The sequence below is a fragment of the Macaca mulatta genome, chromosome 14, assembly GCF_049350105.2.
Source record: "Macaca mulatta isolate MMU2019108-1 chromosome 14, T2T-MMU8v2.0, whole genome shotgun sequence".
Taxonomy (NCBI): Eukaryota; Metazoa; Chordata; class Mammalia; order Primates; family Cercopithecidae; genus Macaca; species Macaca mulatta.
This window is the reverse complement of record NC_133419.1, coordinates 16,368,014-16,388,778: the sequence shown is the minus strand read 5'-3', so window position 1 is coordinate 16,388,778 and position 20,765 is coordinate 16,368,014. Positions and strand designations below refer to the sequence as shown.

Here is a 20,765-nt window from a genome sequence, read left to right as displayed (position 1 = left end):
AAAAACACAAGAGAGAGATCTTATATTTGCATACTGCGAAAAACAAGTTTTCTGAAATACCACAAACATAAAATTGTAAAGTTTATGTGAAACATTAAGGGTAAGTGGAATAGGATCCTCATTCTCCCTAATGGCCACCTGGAAACTATGGCTGGCCCAGTCCCCACCTGACTAAACTGAGAGAGGAGGGGATCAAAATTTCAGCAAATTAAGATGTCCCAGCATGTGGGTTGGAAAGTTCTGGTCTATACCACTGATAGAGCACATGTCCAGATTTTCCTACTAGTCCTACAGGCACAGATAATATTCAGCCAGTTAACCTGCATCAGTTGTTAAAATATTACTAATATTTTACTAAATACATAAGGATAATATATTTACTAAAATATAAAGATAGTATTTAGCTTTATATTAAAATATAAGACACTATCATGTTAGCCAGTAAATAGCCACTATGCTAAATCCTACAATTCCTGCCAACCTACTCCTTTTGCCAAGAGGCCCTGACCCTCACCCCAGCCTGCGACCAAATGGGGGTGGGTGGTAGTTGAAAGGCTTATTTACAAAGAAAGAAATAGCTTATTTACAAAGTAAGAAAAAAGCTTATTCACAGAAGATAAATATGCTGTCCAAAACAAAATTCAAACTCCAGGCTTCAAATGAGTTGAGCTTGACTACCTCAACATGGCCTATTCTAAACCTCCCAATTAAGAAAAACAATCAAAGCCACAATATGTCACAAGATAGTGACAAAAACAATACATATTAGGCCCTTTATAAATTCTGTCCAAATTATTGCAAAAATATGAACGTAAAATAAATGCATTGCCTTAAAAAGCCTGTTACGATTCAGGCTATTTTTTCTACCCTATATTCCCATATTTGTTACATTTTATGGCACTTAAAAAAACACTTATTTCTATCGTTAGCTACCCTCTTTATACTGCATCTAACTCCTTTTTGCAATTATTTTCTATTTCTATCTTCGATAAAGATAATCTAGCAATAGGTGGACCTAAAAGCCTAGCCAGTGATCATTTATTTACAAAAGACATACTATTCATTTTGTTCAGATGAATACTTTAAACTACAGAAGCTCAATGGGAATTCAAAGGGAGGTCATGAAACCTTTGAGTCAAGAAGAGAAATTGTTTGCAGAAAAGCTTTAGTACGCAGGTTGTACGTCGCATCCTAATGCTGTGAATGCAATAAAGAAAACAATCTGTGGTCATTTTTATAATCTACCATACCATGGTAGATTTCTGCTCAGAGTAAATTGTTTTTCAACTGACACCCAGATCAGGATATAATTCATTCTACCATAGCTGTGTAAATGAAAAACACTCAAATGAAATCTCTGTTAAGAGAAGGATGACTTTTCTGCTAATTATTGTATTCCCAGCATCTGTTAAGTGTCAGAAATGTATTAGGTGGTAATTAAAATAGCTGTTTAATTCATGAACAAGGACTACACATAGAAAATTCGAATGTATCTACTAATGACAAAACTTACTAGCTACATTCCATTACAGCAGTCCATGTTCTATAAGGACTTCCTGGGTCCAGTAACTATATCCAAAACATTACAACAGAAGTTCAAATCTCCAACCAAAACTTGAAGTCAGTGATTAGCAAAGATTGCTAACTTTATTTATTTATTTTATTTTATTCATTGTATTTTATTTTTTTGAGACGGAGTCTTGCCCTGTCACCTAGGCTGGAGTGCAATGGTGCGATCTCGGCTCACTGCAACCTCTGCCTCACAGGTTCAAGCAATTCTTCAGCCTCAGCCTCCCAGGTAGCTGGGATTACAGGCGCGCACCACCGCATCTGGCTAATTTTTGTATTTTCAGTAGAGACAGGGTTTCACCATGTTGGCCAGGCTGGTCTCAAACTCCTGACCTCAGGAGATCCACCCACCTTGGCCTCCCAAAATGCTGGGATTACAGGCATGAGCCACTGTGCCTGGCCTCAGCTAACTTCATTTTTTAAAAATATTAGTCTAGACTCTGATGGAAGAAATATGGCATCATGCAGAGAGCATTTTTGGACAGAAATAATACGGGGAAGACAATACTACACAAGCTGAAAGACAAAGAACTTATTTATTATTCTGTATGTGTATTCCATTGTTGTAGTAAAATATAATTGATTGTCTATCCACTACTCATTCTCCTTTATTTCTTCCTGAAAGGACTATTATTTTGTGTGGAAGGTGATGCAGCCGCATAAATAAAGACCTTATGTCTAAGCTTCCACTGTAGCTATGGTGGCACTTGTCTTAGTTTGCATTCCTGAGATATGGCTGTGAGTAAAGGTTACGTACTGCGGGAGAAAATGTAGTGAAGAATGAAGCTTGCCTAAAGACAAATCTCACCTTTGCCCTCAGCTACTGGGAGACAATCTCTAAATCACTGGAATGTACTGCCTAATAAGAATGTCTTTATTTGCTTGGAAGCTTTGGCCACTGGACAGTCTAACAATGTGATTTCTGATGGGGTCTTTAGGATATTCTGGATTTAAACCTCCAGAGGCACTGGAGACTGAGGTATTATTCTGAACCTCCAGGAGTACCTTGAATCTTAAAGATCAGTCATGTGGTCAGTAAATAATCAAGTCCCAATAAAAACTCTGGACACCAAAGTTTCAGGTGAGCTTCTTGGGTTAACAGTACTCCATGCATATTGCCACAGTTAATGGCAAGAGAGTAACACAACTCTGAGGACTATTGCGTTACAGGTCCCCCATAAGGTTACTTAAGGGTATATATATGCCTACTTCCTGAACCCTGAAGGCTGGGTGGTGAGCTAAGGCCATGGTGCCCAGTGAAGGAGCAGGTGTCCCTGAAAATCTAAACATCCCAGAGAGTATCTGAGAACTTACCTAGAAAAGCAGTCTCATTGCATGCACACAGTACACAAAAAAGCCAAAAAAATTAGCTTAAAAGCAGTTTAGAGATGGAAAGAAGCATGGATCTCTAGAGCTCTCCTGCTGCTGTCCAAGAGTGTCCTGTATGTAAGTCCTAATAAACACATCTGTGAAAAAAACATTTTAAATGGTCCATTTTCAAGGTATGATAAATCTAAGTACTGGCAGCCAGCCTGCAGATGTGACAAACCACACAGTTCATGCACCTAAAAAGTCACAATAAGCAAACAGAATATAGAGAATGGGTCAGCCCAGAAAAGTGAAGTTTCATTATTGGGAAACTGAAACTTATGTGGGGAAGGAGACCAAGGTATAACCTAATAAGGGGGATAATGAAACTTAGGCAACGTCCAGTAAGATTGTAACCCCGTAATACTCAACCAGTGACATACTGGGGGAGGGACTTGTGTGCTAGGAGATAAATTACCTGTTGGAACTGCCCCAGGTGTGCCTGCCTACCAGACACTCAATCTTCCAAGGCCACCGTTAAAAGACTCGTTTCTGCTGTTGTTTGTGTCTCCGAGTCCATTCTTCGGTTTGGATGGATGAATGTGTTTCACAAACTTGGGGGCTCATCTGGGATCTCTGTGCCTGTGTGGAGTGGGACTCCAGTTGAGAGGGGAGATGCCTCCCACCTGATTTAGGCAGCCCGCTTTGTCCAGATGTCCCAGCTCCCCACAGAGGCCATAGACAAACCAGAGACTGTTATTCAGAAGGCAGCAGAGGAGACACAGGGATAAAAGTAGGCACCACAGCAACCAGGCAACCTCATTCATGAGCCAAGGTAGGAAAATTGGACTATATGGACTGCCCTAGTGGTTGGGCATTTTTGGAGGTCAAGTGTGTGTAACTGAGAAGTGTCCTAGATACGAAGTGAGTGCAGAGTTCCATTCTCCCGCGAGGGAAATGGCCGGGGATGGATGAAGCGATTCTCGGGGTGTGCAAAAAAATCTCCAGTAGTGGGGGTTGAGTACACAAGGAAATGTTCAGACACAGAGACTGACCAAAAATGGGAAACAGAAATTCTAGGCCTAGAGGACAAAGGAAAGAGGGAGCCAAAGAGAATCCCTTTGACATTTTCCTGGATAGTCCTTTGGGGAGAATGCTGCAGGTTTGGAGAGACAACCCTCTAACCAGGGACAAGGAAAAGCAAAAGATGATAAAGTATTCCTGTTTTATCTGGCCCAAAGACCCCATTCATAAGCCTTCGGTGTTGTGGCCTAAATTTGGCTCAGATGAGCATTGGGTGTGCCAAGCTTTAATTCTCTATGTGAATGATAAGACCCCATCCTCACAAGAAAAGGCAGGGTATGCTCTTAGCTGAATCAAGGAATTAGTCCCCATGTTCCCCCTCAAAGAAGAAGAAAAAGAACCTAGTAAAAAGCCCTTGCCCAGCAAAAAGCCCTGGACCCCCTATCATGCTTGCCCCCTCCACATATCTCACAACATAGGGGACAGGAAGATCAAGGAGCAGCAGGTGGGTCAGAGAAAGAGAGACCTGGAGACCATGGGGAAGACGAACCAACTCCTCCTTTAAATCCTTAATCCAAATTTAAGAAAATAATTAGAACAGTGTAAGAGGAATATTGTAAACTTCCCTATTCCTTCCACACAACAGGCATCAAGCATGTTCCCTCTTAGGGAAGTTCTCATGGGACAGGGAGAGATTGGCTTTGTAAATGCTCCTCTTACAACTACTGAAGTTAAGAATTTCAAGAAGGAAATAAATTCACTCCTAGAAGATCCCCTCATTTTAGCAGACCAGCTGGACCAATTCCTAGGACCTGGATTTTACACCTGGGATGAAATGATATCTGTCATGAATATCCTGTTCACAAGAGAAGAAAACAGAATGATTAGGAGATGGGGCATGACCATTTAAGAGAGGCAACACCCTCTCGGGCAAGAAGTTTTGCCAGATGAACAAAAATTTTCAAATGTCGATCCCAAATGGTAATAATGATCCCAGGGACCGGGCCCAAAAGCAAGACCTCAGGAAACTATAATTAAAGGGATCAAAGAGTCCACTCCTGGCACACAAAATGTCTCAAAGGCATTCAAGATTCAACAAGAAAAAGAGGTAACTCCCTCTGCATTCCTATAGAGGCTCAGAGATCAAATGAGAAAATACTCCAGATCAGATCCAGAGGACCTAGTAGGGCAAGGCCTTTTGAAGATTAACTTTGTAACTAAGAGCTGGCCTAACATTATAAAAAGAATTACAAAAACACTGATGAATGGAATGAGAAACCGATTGAGGAATTACTGAGTGAAGCTGAGAAGGTCTTCGTAAGAAAAGAAAAGAAGCAGAAACAAAAAGCCAAAATCATAGTTTCCACTGTGGAAGAGGTAGTCAGGAAAAGGTTAGACCAAGATCTCCCTCAAAGGAGATAAGGTTTTGACACAGAGAAAGAAGAGAAATTCAGGGAAAACTCCTAAGACAAAGTGGATGTTACAACTGTGAAAAGCCAGGACATCTTAACAGAGAATGTCCTGAATGGAAGAAAGAAGAAAAGGTTATCCCTCTCATGACTACTGATGAAGACTAGAAGGGTCAGGGGTTCCTTCTGAGTAGGTCTCACCAGGAACCCTTAATAAATTTGAAGGTGGGACCATGCTCAACATGACTACTTATCAGGGAAATGCAAGTCAAACTACAATGAGATACTTCTTCATGCTTGTTAGTATGGCTGCTATTAAAAACACAAAAGATAAGTGTTACAGGGATGTGGAGTAAAGGAAACCCTTGTATACTGTTGGTGGCAATGTAATTTGGTACAGCCATTATGGAAAACAGTATAGAGGTTCCTCAGAAAGTTACTACTTCTGGTTATTATCCAAAGGAATTTAAATCAGGATATCCAGAAGATATCTTCATGCCCATATTTTTGCAACATTATTCACAATAGCCACAATATTAAAACAACCTAAATGTCCATCAATGAATGAATAACGAAAAGGTAGTACACACACACACACACACACACACACACACACACACACTCTCTCTCTGTCTCTCTCTCTCTCTCTCTCTCTGAAATAGTACTCAGCCTTTAAAGAACAAAGGTGAAGGTATTACACTATCTGACTTCAAACTATATTATAAGGCTACAATAACCAAAACAGCATGGTACTGTTTTGACACAATCACAGATACATAGATCAATGGAACAGAATAGAAAACTCAGAAATAAAGCTGCCCACCTACAACCATCTGTTTTTTGGCAAGGCCAACAAAAATAAGCAATGCAGAAAGAACTTCCTATTCAATAAGTGGTACTGGAATAACTGGCTAGCCAAATACAGAAGATTGATTTCACCATATACAAAAATTACTCAAAATTGATTAAATATTTAAATGTAAGACCTCAAACTATGAATATCCTTAAAGAAAACCTAGAAAATACCCTTTCTCAACATCAGACTTGGCAAAAAAATTTTGGCAAAGTCTTCAAAAGCAACTGAAAAAAAAACAAAAACTGACGAGTGAGACCCAATTAAAAATCTTCTTCACAGCAAAAGAAACTATCAATAGAGTAAACAGACAACCTACAGGATGGGAGAAAATATTCACAAACGATACATCCAACAAAGGTCTATATCAACAATCTGTAAGGAATTTAAACAAATTTATACGCAAAAAATAAACAACCTCATTAAAAAGTGGGCAAAGAACATGAACAGACTCTTCTCAAAAGAAAAAAAAAATATGCAGCCCACAAACATGAATAAAAATTTTCAATATCACTAATCATCAGAGAAATGTAAATCAAAACCACAATGAGATAAAATCTCAAACCAGTTAGAACGGCTACTATTAAAAAGTCAAAAGACAACAGATGCTTGCCAGGTTGTGGAGAAAAAGGAAATGCTTATAGACTGTTGGAAATGTAAATTAGTTCAGCCACTGTGGAAAGCAGTCTGGTGATTTCCAACAACATAAAACAGAGCTACCATTTGACCCAGCAATCCCACTACTGGTGTATACCAAAAAGACACATGCACTCATATGTTCATCACCATGCTATTCTCAATAGCAAAGACATGAAATCAACCTTCACGCCCATCAGTGGTGAATTGAATAAAGAAAACGTGGTACAAATAAACTATGGAATACTATGCAGCCATTAAAAATAATGAAATTATGTCTTTTTTAGCACCATGGATGGAGCCGGAGGCCATAATCCTAAGTGAATTAATGCTAGAACAGAAAACCAAATACTGCATGTTCTCATTTATAAGTGGGAACTAAACATTGATCACATATGGACATAAATGTGGAAATAATAGACTCTGGAGACTACTAGGGGACAGGAAGGGAAGAGGGTATGGGTTGAAAAACTACCTATTGGGTTGTATGCTCACTACTTGAGTACAATATATTCATGTAACAAACCTGCACATGTACCTCCTGTATTTAAAATAAAAGTTGAAATTTTTAAAAAATTATATGTGTTTGTGTGTGTGCATGTGTGTGTGAATGTATGTATGAATTAATCCATTTTCACACTGCTATCAAGAAACTACCCAAGACTGGGTAGTCTATAAAGTAAAGAGGTTTAATTGACTCACAGCTTCTCATGACTGGGGAGACCTCAGGAAACTTACTATCATAGCAGAAAACAAAGGGAAAGTGAGGCATGTCTTACATGGCAGCAGGCAAGAGAGAAGAGTGCAGGGGAAAACTGCCAAACACTTTTTTAAACCATCAGATTGCAAGAGAACTCACTCACTGTATTAGTCTGTTTTCACACCACTGATAAAGACATACCCTAGACTTGGCAATTTTTAAAAGAAAGAGGTTTAATGGACCTGAAGTTCCACGTGGCTGGGGAGGCCTCACAATCATGGCAGAAGGCAAGTAGGAGTAAGTCACGTCTTACATGGATGGCAGCAAGCAAAGAGAGAGAGCTTGTCCAGGGAAACTCCCATTTTTACAACCATCAGCTCTCATAAGATGCATTCACTATCACGAGAACAGCATGGGAAAGACCTGCCCCCATGATTCAATTACCTCCCACCAGGTCCCTCCCCCAAGACATGGGAATTCAAGATGATATTTGGGTGGGGACAAAGCCAAACGTATCACCCACTACCACGAGAACAGCATGGGGGAAACTTCACCCATAATCCCATCACCTCCCACAAGGTCCTTCACTTGACACAAGGGGATTACAATTTGAGTTGAAATTTGGGTGGGTACATAGAGCCAAACCATATCAGTGTAAATACATACATTTATGTGTGTGTGTGTGTGTGTGTGTGTGTTTGTCCACATAAAAATCAAACTTTTCTGCACAGCAAAAGTAAAGTAAAAAAATTAATATTGAGATATAAATAAACCAAATATCAACTCTTATAAAGGAGGGTACTTAACTGAAAATACCAATTTTAAAACAAAATACTTTTTTAGATGGCAACATATATAACAGATAATTCACATAAAATTAAAAAAATTATTCTGAGAAATATAAAACAATATCAACCTGTTTCATATGAGAAAAGGGCAAACAAAATATATTATTTTTCACTTATAAAAATAACAAATTTTAATAAAAGTTTTCTAATTGTCTATTAAAATTTAAGGAAATAGTCACTAGATTTGGTAGAAGTAGTATAAATTGGTACAGCCTCTGGAGGGTAGCTGAGCAATAAGTATCAAAAGTTATCATTATTATACCCTTTACTCAGTTTTCTCTCCAAAATACCTTTTAAACCTACAGATATATTCACAATAATTTACAGTAACGTTGTTTATATTAGTAAAATATTGAAAACAACCTAAATGTCACCAACGGGTGGGGGAAAGAGTCTAATTAAACAGAGTAATGAATGCAACTGTTCAATAAAATATAATATAACCAATAAAAAGAGTGAGGCTTCTCTCTTCATACTGATGGAGACAAATCACCCCAAAAAATGTGGATAATACGTGTGAATAAGACATACATTGTCTTTGTTGCAGGTGGAGTAAAGTATATGAACAAAATATGTTTTCAAATGCAAGGCAAGTCTTGTATGTCTGGAAGAACAACAAGAGCTTGTAACAGTGGTGATCCCCAGGGAAGGAAAATGAAGATCAGAAATCAAGGGATAGGTGGGGACATGGTTTATACTCCATACACTTTCATATTTCTGAGTTTTTTACCATGTAGATGGTTTGTTATTTATCCCTCACACTCAAAAAAAGAGAAGGTGAGGGTAAGACATAAAAGCAGGAAGAAAGAAAAAAGAATGAAGAAAGAGAAGAATAAAAGGGAGGAAGAAGGTTAAAAATAAATTGTCAGTAGCAGGGCAGTTCTCAAAAATGAAGGCAAAAAGTCCCTGATGGCATTAAAACAAGAATTTTGTTCCCCCTGGAGAGCTTAACTTTGCTTCAGCAGAAAATAACTAGCAAACATTGTTTTTCCAAATTACATCTGAGCTCCTGGAACCTCAGGTTCTCCAGGGAGTGGGTATTGATCTCTCATGCCCTGGCTATATTCTCGCTGATGAGGACGAACTGAAAAGACAGACCTTGGTGAGCAATCAGTGCCAGCTGCCAAAAGAGAATGTGTAGGCAACCTCAACGTAAGTAAAACAAAGCAAATAGCATTTTGTTCAAAGTCTGCCATGTATCATGCCGGTGCATGGTGGAAATTTTGGAGCAAAAGGTTAATCACATCCCCAGCATGTTTCACCTCAAAACCAGGAGGAATTATTTCATCCCTGGTAGTTTGATTCAGCTGAGTATTACCTGGGAAAGAATATGAATGAACAAACAATTGAATGAATCCATCAATCGACTGATCAATGAAGTAACCAATACAATATGCCTTTAACGTATTATTTGCATTGTTTTTAAAGTCATTTGCTGGGCATACCTTCCATTCTCAGCCCCGTGTTGGGAATTTACATAAATTTCCTCACTTAAACATCACATCACTGCACAACAGACCCTATTTTTTGGCCTTCATTTTTAAACTTTTTATTAGGAAATATAGATTCACAGGAAGTTTCAAAGATAATAGGGAGAAGTCTCATATATCCTTCACTCACTTTTCCCTCAATGGTTCAATCTTACATAATTATAATATGACATCAAAACAGGATTTTGATGCTGAGACAATTGTATGTATAGCTCTATGCCATTTCATATGTGTGTAGATTTGTGTAGCTACCACTGCAGTTTAGATACAGACTTGTTCGATCACAGATCTCAGATTCTACATATCTCCTTTGTGCTACCCCTTCTGGTCATACCACACCCCTCCACTAACCACCCCAACCTCTAGCAATCACCAATCTGTTCTGTATTTCTATAATTTTGTCATTTTGATAATATTTGTAACTCGAATTACATAGTATACGACCTTTTGATGTTGACTTTTTACACTCACAATAATGCCCTTGAGATTCATCCAAGTTTCTGCATTTATCAATAGTTTATTCCTCTTTTATTTTGAGTAATATTCCATAGTATGGATGTGCCACAACATGCTAAACCGTTCGCTTATCACAGGGCATTTGATTGTTGATAGTTTTTGGCTACTACCAATATAAATGTTACAAAAAATTTTGTACAGGATTTTGTGTGAATATAAGTTTTATGCAAATATAATTGCCCACAAGTCCAAGGACTGGGTTGTATAGTAAGTGTATGTCTAGCTATCTATGCAACTGCCAAACTATTTTCCAGAATGACCACCATTTTCACCAGCAATGTATAAGAGACCTAGTTACTATGTCTTTGCCAGCATTTGCTATTGTCTTTGCTTTTTCATTTTAGCCATTCTGCAGTGATACCTCACTTGCAGTGTAGTGATATCTCATTTTGTTTTTACTTTGCATTTCCCTAATGGCTAATGATGTTGGACACCTTTTCATGTGCTTATTTACCATCCATATAGCACTTTTTGGTAAAATGTCACTCATGTCATTCATTCGTTTTCTAATTTGATTTTTTTTCAGTTTGAGAGTTCTTTATATATTCTCTAAATGCATTTCCTTTATCAGATAGTCTGTAGTGTGCTTTTTCGTCCTCTTTAACAGAGCAAAAGCTTAATTTTAATGAGATTCAATTACTGAGGTTTTTGTTGTGGGGGAGAGGGATTGTTCTTTTGGTGTCATAGCTAAGAACTCTTCACGAGACCTATCCTAAAAATTTTGCCCTGAAGATTTTGTTTTACATTGCTGTCTAAAGAGTTTTAAAGTTTTATATTTTACATTTAAAGCTATGATTCATTTTGAGTTAATTTTTATATAAGGCATGGGGTTTAGGTTGGGGTTCATTTTTTTGCCTATGAATATCCAATTGTCTCAGCACTACTTACTGAAAAAAGGCTTCCTCCATTGAATTGTTTTTCAACCTGCTCAAAAATCAAATGGCTGCACTCGTGTGGATCTATTTGTCAGTTCACTATTTTGTTCCATCTTTGTATTTATCATTCCACCAAAACCACAGTGTTAATTACTGTTGATATATAAAAACTCTCAATGTTAGGTAAAGTGATTCATCTCATTTTTTTCTTCTTTTTTAGAATTCTGTCAGCTATTCTAACTTCTTTGCTCTTCCCTATAAATTTAGAATATTCTTTTCCACATACTGAAAATAACTATGCTCAGATATTGATTGCACTTTTGTTAAACCTGTACATCAATATGGGGAGAACAGACACCATTATATTGAGTCTTATAATTCCCAAAGGCAATATATCTTTTTTTTTTTTTTTTTTTTTTTTTTTTTAGATCACAACAGAGATTATCTTTAATTGCAGATTTGAAAGGTACTAAATTCCGGTATTCAGAAGCTTCTTGGGTACAGTATACCTATTGTTGCTCCTGCTGAATTTGGCCATGTTGAATTTAATAAATAATCTGAAAGTCTAAATTTTTTTTTCCTGTTTCTTTTAGTAACCTTTTTTTTTAAAATTTATTTATTATTATTATACTTTAAGTTGTAGGGTACATGTGCATAACGTGCAGGTTTGTTACATATGTATACTTGTGCCATGTTGGTGTGCTGCACCCATCAACTCGTCATTTACATCAGGTATAACTCCCAATGCAATCCCTCCCCCCTCCCCCCTCCCCATGATAGGCCCCGGTGTGTGATGTTTCCCTTCCTGAGTCCAAGTGATCTCATTGTTCAGTTCCCACCTATGAGTGAGAACATGCAATATATCTTTATTTAGATCTTCTTTGATTTCTTCCATCAGCACATTGTAATGTTCATCATCAAGTACTATATTGGTTCTGTTAGATTTATACTTAAGTATTTCATTTTTTGAACATTATCAGTGGTACTGTGTTTATTCCAGTTCCCACATGTTTAATGCTAATATGGAAATACTATTGCTTTTTTATAACTATCTTGTATTCTGTAACTTTTCTGAACTCACTTGTTACTTCCAGAAGTTTTTGGTATATTATTGGAATATTCTACATATACCATCATGTCATCTACAAATGACAGTTTTATTTCTTCCTTTCTGATCTGTATGACTTTTATGCCTATTCTTCCTTCACTAAGTAGAACTTCCCCAACTATGTTGAACAGCACTGGGGAAAGTGAATATTCTCTCCCATCTGTTCCCAGTTTTAGGGGCAAGCATTCAGTTAGCAACTATTATAAAGTAGGATGTTAGCTATAGGTTTTCCTGTAGATATTATTCATCAAGTTGAGGAAGTTGCCCTATTTTCCTAGTGTTCTGCATTTTTTAAATCATGAGTAGATGTTGAATTTCATCAAATTCATAATGTTCATCTATTTATATGAACCTGTGATTTTTCTCCTTTGGACCTGTAATATACCCAACTTGGTCACTGCGTATAATTTTTTACATATCACTGAATTCTATTTGCTAATATTTTGTTAAAGATTTTTGCATCTATATTCATTAAAAATATTGGGCTATGGTCTTGTTTTTTGTGTGTGCCACTTTGTCTGCTTTTGCTAACAGGGTAATACTGGATTCATAGAATAAGTTAAGAAGTGTTCTTTCCACATCTGTTTTCTGAAAGAAATTGTATAGAATTGAAGTTAATTCTTTTTTAAACATTTAGTGAATTATGCTGTGATATTGTTAAAAGGAAGTTTTTACGTTATAAATTCAATTTTCTTCATGGCTGTAGGGTTACTCAAATTATCAATTTCATATGGGTTAGCTTATACTTTTCAATTTATTTATGTCATTTCAGTTGTCAAATTAATATGTGTATAGATGTTTGTAGTATTCTCTTATTCTCTTTTTGTGTCTGCAGGGTCTGTAGTGATATCCCTGTTTTTCTGGACTTCGTAATTTGCATCTTTTCTCTTTTATCTTTTTTTTATATATATACTTTCAGTTCTAGGGTACATGTGCATAACGTGCAGGTTTGTTACATATGTATACTTGTGCCATGTTGGCGTGCTGCACCCATCAACTCGTCAGCACCCATCAGCTTGTCATTTACATCAGGTATAATGATGTAAACTTTCTGGAGGTTTGTCAGTTTTATTGTCTTTAAAACGAGCCTCTCTCTCATCTCACAGTTTTCTTTCCATTGCTTTTCTGTGTCTAATTCATTGAATTCTGATCTTAGCCTTACTATTCTCCTTCTTCCGCTTGCTTTGGATTTGTTTTGTTCTTCTTTTTCTACATTTTTGAAGTAGAGGCTTAGATTATTGATTTCAGCCTTTTTCTTTTTTAAAATATAAGCATCTAGTATTCTATGTTGTCCACTAAACATTGATTTAACCGTACCCCATAAATTTTAAGTACTGTATTTTTATTAAGTTCAATATTTTGTATTTCCCTTGTGACTGCCTCTTTGACCCAAAGATTGTTTATAAATGTGTTATTCTGTTTCCAAATGCCTGGAGAATTTCCTGTTACATTTCTGTGGTTTATATCTCCTTCAATTTCTTTGTAGTCAGGAACACACACTGTGAATTCTATTCTTCTAAAATTATATAGATTATATACAATCTCTCTTGATATACATTCTGCAAGTGCTGGAAAAAACATGTATTCTACTCATGTGAGGTGGACTGTTCTATAACTAATTTTTTTAAAGGTAATTCTTTTTTTTTTTTCAATGACATCCTGTTGGTTGATGGTGGGTGCTGGGTTCTTCTATATCCTTGCTGATTTTCTGTCTAGTTGTTCCATAAATTGCTGAGAAAGAAATATTAAATTCTTCAACTATAATTGTATATTTGTCTTTACCTCAACTCAGTTTATTATTTTTTCCTTTATATATATTGTAGCCCACTTTTTTGGTGCCTACACATTTAGGATTGCTATTTCTTCATGATGGATTAACATTTTTATTAAGTAATGTCTGTCTTTGTCCTGGTAATATTTTTTGCTGTGAAATATACTTTGTCTAACATTTATATAGCCACACTTTCATTCTCTTAATTTGTGTTTGCATGATATATTCTTTCCTTCTTTTTATTTCAAAGCTACATGTGTTACTATATTTGAGGTGAGTTTTTTTGTACACAGAATATAATTGTGTCATTTTTCTTTCCATTCTGCCATACTGTTTCTTTTATTTGTTATTAAATTAAAGATACATGAAACATCAGAAAGTAAGAAAGGTTTAAAGAGTAAAATATAACAAACTTTTCTTCTCTTTTGAGTTTTTAAAATTATGTTTGAGAGTTGAAGCAAAAATTATAACACTATCTAATGTGGTACTCAGTGTATGCAGAAGAATTATTTAAGACAATTATAAGTGTGAAAGGGTAAAGATGTTAAAAAGGACGTAAGGTTTCCACGCTTCACTCAAACTGATAAAATGGACTGCAATTATGATTTACAGGCATACCTCAGAGATATTATAGGTTCAGTTCCAGACCACCTCAATTAGGTGACTATCACAATAAAACAAGTCATATAAATTTTTTGGTTTCCCAGTGCATATAAAAGTTTACACTATACTGTAGTCTATTAAATGTGCAATAGCATTATGTCTAAAAAAACTATATGGCTTAACTAAAAAATACTTTATTGCTAAAAATGCTGACACAACAACACTAAATGGGTGCATGCTGCTGGAAAATGGTGCTAATAGACTTGCTTAATGCAGGATTGCCACAAACCTTTAACTTATTTAAAAAATACAACAATACAGGTAAAGCACAATAAAACAAGGTATGCCCATATAATGCAACACCTAAAGAAGCCACTAAAAATGCTATACAAAGATATCTAATAAAAACACCACACAAAAATATCACTATAGATGCATCAAAATGGGATTATAAGAAAAAGTTTAAGTGACCCACAGAAATGCAGGGAAAAAAAAGAGAAACAAGAAAGAAAAAGAACAGTTAATTTTAAAAATGGAAGGCAACTGTAGCATATCAAGAAAACATACATTGTTTTCTTCATTTTTAGAAAAATAATGGTCATAAATTCCCATTGTAAAAGTGAAAGTAGAAGTTCAGAAGTTTATAAGTTTGGAAAATAATGTTCTTTTTCACCTAATCCCACATCCAAGAATAACTGTACTTGAATTTGCTGTGCACATTTTCTGGCAATTATCCATGAATAAATATAGACAATGGAAGCAAGAGACAGTAGGAGTGAGAAAGAGTGTGATTTTTCAAAGAGTCCACAATCTACATATATTTTTGGACAGGAGGGATTCTTTATTTTCCTTTTAATTTTTATTTTAAGTTCAGGGGCACATGTTCAAAATGTGCAGGTTTGTTACATAGGTAAATGTGTGCATTGGTAGTTTCCTGCACAGATCATCCCATCACCTTGGTATTAAGCTCAACATCCATTAGCTAGTCTTTCTGATGCTCTCCCTACACCCACACCCAACAACAGGCCCCAATCTGTATTGTTCCCTGAAATGTGTTCATGTTTTCTCATTATTCACCTCTCACTTATAAGTGAGAACATGTGGTGTTCGGTTTTCTGTTCCTGTGTTAGTTTTCCTGAAGATAATGGCTTCCAACGCCATCCATGTTTCTGCAAAGGACATAATCTTGTTCCTTGTCCACCAGTATTTCACTGGGTGTAATTTTTTTTAATCCAGTCTATCATTGATAGGCATTTGGGTTGATTCCATGTCTTTGCTATGTGAATAGTACTGCAATGAATATATGTGTGCATGTATCTTTATAATAGAATGATTTATATTCCTCTGGGTATGTATCCAGTAATGGGATTGCTGGGTCAAATGGTATTTCTGCCTCTACGTCTTTGAGTGACCATCACACTAACTTCCAAATAGTTGAATTAATTTACACTCCCACCAACAGTATAAAAGAATTCCTTTATCTCTGCAACCTCACCAACGTCTGTTGTTTTCTGATTTTTTAATAATTGCCACTCTGATTGGCATAAGATGCTATCTCAATGTGGTTTTTATTTGCATTTTGTTAGTTATCAGCAATACTGAGCTTTTTTTTCGTATGTTTATTGGCCTCATGTATGTCTTTTTTTGAGAAGTATCTGTTCACATCCTTTGCCCACTTTTTAATGGGGTTGTTTGTTTTTTGCTTGTAATTTTAAGTTCCTTGTAGACTGGATATTAGATCTTTGTCAGATGGACAGACCGCAAAACTTTTCCCCAATTCTTTCTATTGTCCCTTCACTCTGATGATAGTTTCTTTTGCTGTCCTAAAGCTCTTTAGTTGAACTGGATTCCATTTGTCAATTTTTGCTTTTGTCAAAATTGCTTTTGGTGTTTTCTTCATGAAATATTTGCCCATGCTTATCTCCTGAATGGTACTGCCTAGATTTTCTTCTAGAGTTTTTGTAGTTTGGGGTTTTACATTTAAGTCTTTAATCCATCTTGAGTTTATGTTTGTATAGGGTGTAAGGAAGGGGTCCAGTTTCCATTTTCTGCATATGGCTAGCCAGTTCTCCCACCACCATTTATTAAATAAGGAATTCTTTCCCCATTGCTTTTGTCAGGTTTGTCAAAAATCAGACGGTTGTAGGTGTGCAGTCTTATTTCTGAGTTCTCTATTTTGTTCCATTGATCTATGTGCCTGCTTTTTTTTTTTTTTTTTTTTTTTTTATTTTAACTAATACCATGATGTTTGGGTTACTTGGGTTACTAGAGCCTGGTAGTACAGATTAAAGTCAAGTAGGGTGATGCCTCCAGCTTTGTTCTGTTTGCTTAGCATTGTCTTGGCTATTCTAGCACTTTTTTTGTTGTTGTTCCATATGAATTTTAAAATAGTTTCTTCTAATTCTGTGAAGAATTTCAATGGGAGTGTAATGGTAATAGCATTGAATGTATAAATTGGGCAGTATGACCATTTTCATAATATTGATTCTTCCTACCCACGAGCATAGAATGTTCTTCCATTTGTTTGTGTCCTCTCTGATTTCCTTGAGCAGTGGTTTCTAGTTCTCCTTGAAGAGTTCCTTGATTTCCTTTATTACCTGTGTTCCTAGGTATTTTGTTATCTTTGTAGCAATTGTGAATGGGACTTCATTCATGATTTGGCTCTCTGCTTGCCTGTTGTTGGTGTATAGGAATGCTTGTGACTTTCGCACATTGATTTTGTATCCTGAGACTTTGCTGAAGTTGCTTATCAGAATAAGAAGCTTTTGGCCTGAGACGATGGGGTTTTTTAGATATAGAAATATGTCATCTGCAAACAAAGACAATTTGACTTCCTCTCCTCCTATTTGAATACGCTTTATTTTTTTCTTGACTGATTGCCCTGGCCAGAGCTTCCAATACTATATTGAATAGGAGTGGTGAGACAGGGCATCCTTGTCTTGTGCCAGTTTTCAAGAACATTTCCAGCTTTTGCCCATTCAGTATAATATTGGCTGTAGGTTTGTCACGTATGACTTTATTATTTTGAGGTATGCTCCCTCAATACATAGTTTATTGAGAATTTTAACATGAAGAGATGTTGATTATTGAAGGCCTTTTCTGCATCTATTGAAATAATTATGTAGTTTTTGTCTTTAGTTCTGTTTATATGATAAATTACATTTATTGATTTACTGGGTAAGTAATGAAATTAAGGCAGAAATCAGGAAGTTCTTTGAATCTAATGAGAACGAAGAGATGAGGTACCAGAATCTCTGAGATGCAGCTAAGGTGATGTTAAGAGGGAGATTTACAGCACTAAATGACCACATCAAAAGCTAGAAAGATCTCAAATGTACAACCTAATACCATGACTAAACGAACTAGAGAACCAAAAGGAAACAAACCCGAAAGCTAGCAGAAGACAAGAAATAACCGAGATCAGAGCAGAACTGAAGGAGACAGAGACATTAAAAACCCTGTAAAAATCAATGAATCCAGGAACTGGTTCTTTGAAAAAAAATTAATAAAATAGACCACTAGCTAGATTAATAAGGAAGAAAAGAGTGAAGAATAAAATAGATACCCTCAGAAATGATAAGGGGGATATCCTGCTGACCCCACAGAGATACAAACAACCATCAGAGAATACTACAAACACCTATATGCACATAAACTAGAAAATCTAGAAGAAATGGATAAATTCCTGGACACATAACACCCTCCTGAGACTAAACCAGGAAGAAATCGAATCCCTGATAGACCAATAATAAGTTCTGAAATTGAGGCAGTATAAATAGCCTACCAACAACAACAACCACAAAAAGCCCAGGACCAGACAGATTTACAACTGAATTCTACCAGAGGTACAAAGAGGAGCTGGTACCACTTCTACTGCAACTATTCCAAACAATTGAAAAGGTGAGATTCCTCCATAACTCATTTTATAAAGCCAGCATCATCCTGATATCAAAACCTGGCAGAGATACAACAACAAAAGAAAACTTCAGGCCAATAGCCCTGATGAATGTTAATGCAAAAATCCTCAATAAAATACTGGTAAACTGAATCCAGCAGCACATCAAAAAGCTTATCCACCATGATCAAGTAGGCTTCATCCCTGGGATGTAAAGTTGCACTGAAGTGACTGAATTCCATCTTCTGGGATTTGGTGTCCAACAGGAATTTCGGCATGTCCTTTTCATTGTACTTCTTCTGATCTATGTGACCTACCTGGTAGGAAATGTTGGAATTATCTTACTCATCAAGACTGACTCCAGACTTCAAACACCCATGTACTTTTTTCCTACAAAATTTGGCTTTTGTTGATATCTGTTACACTTCTGCTATCACTCCCAAGCTGCTCCAAAGCTTCACAGAAGAAAAGAATTTGATATCGTTTTAGGGCTGTGTGATACAATTCTTAGTTTATGCAACATTTGCAACCAGTGACTGTTATCTCCTGGCTATTATGGCAATGGATCGTTATGTTGCTTCACTATCCCATGATCATGTCCCAAACAGTCTACATCCAATTGGTAGCTGGTTCATATATTACGGGCTCAATAAATGCCTCTGTACGTACAAGTTTTACGTTTTCTCTGTCCTTCTGCAAGTCCAATAACATCAATCACTTTTTCTGTGATGGTCCCCCAATTCTTGCCCTTTCATGGTCCAACATTGACATCAACATCATTCTAGATGTTGTCTTTGTGGGATTTAACTGGATGTTCAATGGGTTGGTCATCATCTTTTCCTACATCTACATTATGGTCACCATCCTGAAAATGTCTTCTACTGCAAGGAGGAAAAAAATCCTTCTCCTCATGTGCCTCACACCTGACAGTAGTAACCATTTTCTATGGGACACTCTCTTACAGGTACTTACAGCCTCAGTCTAATAATTCTCAGGAGAATATGAAAGTAGCCTCTATATTTTCTGGCACTGTTATTCCCATGTTGAATCCTTTAATCTATAGCTTGAGAAATAAGGAAGTAAAAGAAGCTTTAAAAGTGATAGGAAAAAAGTTTTGTTAAATTAGACACAGTTGTTAAAACTCGACACAACAAAGCAACCAGCACAGCTAATCTGCCAAAACTTAATGTTTCTAAAATAGGGAGCATGTAGAAAAATCTCAAATTAACCATCTAACATCACACCTAGAGCAATTAGAAAAATAAAACCCAACCAATCTCAAAGCTAGCAGAAGAAAAAAAATAACTAAAATCAGAACAGAACTGAATGAAATTGAGACCCCAAAATTGAGACAAAGAATCAATGAAACCAAAACTTGTTTTTTTTTAAATAATCAATAAAATTGGTAGGCTTCTACCTAGATTCGCAAAGAAAAAAAAAAAGGAAAGATCCAAGTAATCACAACCAGAAAAGACAAAGGTGACATTATAACCAATCCCACAGAAATACAAAAGATCCTCAGAGACTATTATGAACACTTCTATGCAAATAAACTAGAACATCTAGAGGAAATAGATAAATTCCCGGAACACACAACCTCCCAAGATTTAATCAGGAAGAAACTGAAACTCTGAATGAACCAATATCAAGTTCTGAAGTGAAAGCCAAGTGCCATCCAAAAAGGGGCCCAGACAAGACAAATTTGCAGTCAAATTCTGCTAGATGTAAAAAGAAGAGATGATACCAATGCTATTGAAACTATTTCAAAACATTGAAGAGGAAGAACTCCTTTGTAACTCATTCTATGAAGCCACAATTACCCTGATACCAAAACTTAGCAAAGACAAAACACAATAAAATAAAATAAAACTACAGGCAAATATCCCTGATGAACGTAGATGCAAAGCCAACAATGAAATACTAGCAAATCGAATTGAAGAGCACATCAAAAGTTAATTCACCATGATCAAATAGGCATCATTCTTGGAATGCGAGTTTGGCTCAAAATATACAAATTATTAAATGTGATTCGCCACGTCAATAGGATTTAAAACAAAAACCATATGATCATTTCAATAGATGCAGAAAAATCCTTTAATAAAATCCTACATCCCTTTATAATAAAAACACTCAACAAACTAGGCATCAAAGCAATATATCT

General features: G+C 36.3%; 1 protein-coding gene and 1 pseudogene across 1 annotated transcript in view; one reads left to right on the top strand and one right to left on the bottom strand.

Annotated features, from left to right (window-relative positions):
• Positions 1–20,765, bottom strand: part of OR5AP2 (olfactory receptor family 5 subfamily AP member 2) — a 244,724-nt gene that overhangs the window by 164,006 nt on the left and 59,953 nt on the right. The gene's annotated exons all lie outside the window — the stretch shown is intronic.
• LOC100426458 (olfactory receptor 5AK3-like) lies at positions 4,271–19,725 on the top strand (annotated as a pseudogene).